The sequence below is a fragment of the Myotis brandtii genome, unplaced genomic scaffold (genome assembly GCF_000412655.1).
Source record: "Myotis brandtii unplaced genomic scaffold, ASM41265v1 scaffold67, whole genome shotgun sequence".
Lineage (NCBI taxonomy): Eukaryota > Metazoa > Chordata > Mammalia > Chiroptera > Vespertilionidae > Myotis > Myotis brandtii.
Window position 1 is genome coordinate 1,062,301 of NW_005370610.1, and position 1,495 is coordinate 1,063,795.

At 53.1% G+C, this 1,495-nt stretch overlaps 1 pseudogene; it reads left to right on the forward strand.

Moving 5' to 3' along the window:
• Positions 1-346: 346 nt before the first annotated feature.
• LOC102251369 lies at positions 347-1,478 on the forward strand (annotated as a pseudogene).
• Positions 1,479-1,495: the final 17 nt, after the last annotated feature.

A 1,495-nucleotide genomic window follows, 5' to 3' on the forward strand; every position in this document is an offset into this window, starting at 1 on the left:
ACAATCCTCTTCAAGTTTTAAAAGACTTTTTTTTTAACTTGTCCTTTCTAAGTATAAGAAACTTACTTGAAAAACATCTTGTGCAAACTTTGGGCAGAAAATACCTCTATTTCTGAAACGCCACCATAAGTGAACTAGGGTTGGAGGTCTGGGGGAAGGGAACTCGGGCACCCCCAAGGGCACTCTGGTTTCTCCTCATATTGGATTAACCTTTCGCCCTTTACCGGAGATTTCCGCGGAGAGGAACAGTTTTTTTCTTTCCTTTCAGGTTATATTTTGTTGATTATTTTACGGAGAGTCCCCACCTTTGGGAGCCCCTGGACCTGCTTCAGGACCACCAGCAGCTATGGAGGCTGGTCACACGGTTCTGCTCCACGTGAAGCGGAAGCGGAAGCGCAGCGAGGACCCCGCAGAGGCCTTGGTCCTCGCCTGTAAGCGCCTCCGGACTGATGCGGTGGAGCCCGCGGTCCAAAGGACGCCCCCCGAGGGTCTGGAGAAAGCAGCAGAGAGAACTGTCTTCCAGTTGGTGGCTACCCTGTGCTCCCAGGAGGACCTGGTCCAGCCGCTCCTGCGCGCTCTGTCCCGACCACGGGCCACCCCTCAGCGTCTCCGCCGCACTTTCGACTCGGAAGGTCCAGCAGGAGGGTCGCTACAGGGTAGTGTCTAGCCGCCGACCCTCGGACCTTCTCTCGGGTGACCTGGAGTCCGAGGACGCGCGGGAAAACCCACAAGCCGACAGTGACGCAGGCTTCCAGCTGTTGGATCTGGTCCACGAAGAAGGAGACCCAGAGGCCGCGTCCTGCAAAGTATCTGACCCAGATGTGACCCTTTGCAATGCTGGAGAGTTGCTCCGCGAGCACTTGACTATATCTGAGGATGGACCAAGTGTCGGGCACCGGAAGGAACACAAGGATGACTATGTGTATGACATTTACTACTCGGAGACGGCCACTCCAGGATGGACTGAGAAGGTCCTCTCTGTGCAGCCCTTCAGCCAGGAGTGGGAGCTGGTGGATGATGGCAAACAACTAGAGGACGTTGAGGAAGAGGAAGATGATGAGAATAGTGAGAATAATTGGCGCAATGAGTACCCAGAGGAGGAGAGCAGTGATGGAGATGAAGATTCCAGAGGCTCTGATGAATGCGACAGCCTCAGTGAAGAGGAAAGAGGCAATAGCAGACCACGGATGTGGGGCAAATACCCTGTGGATGTGCAGAAGGAGTTTGGCTATGACAGCACTGATGACCGGGACTGGGACTGAGGATCCTGTGACAACCATGAGGTTCTATCACAGGCCCTTGAGGGCTTTGACTGCCTTATCAGCCACCCTGGTAGTGGGTTTCCTGGCATAACACACGGAAGGAGGAAGCATGTCCAACAGCACCAACATAGCAGTGAAAAAGGGTGCTGAAGGAGTATCTCTTTTCCATTAATAGTAGGATGCTTTGCCTCATTCAAGTGATCCTACAATCTAGGGTCAAAAAACAAACAAAA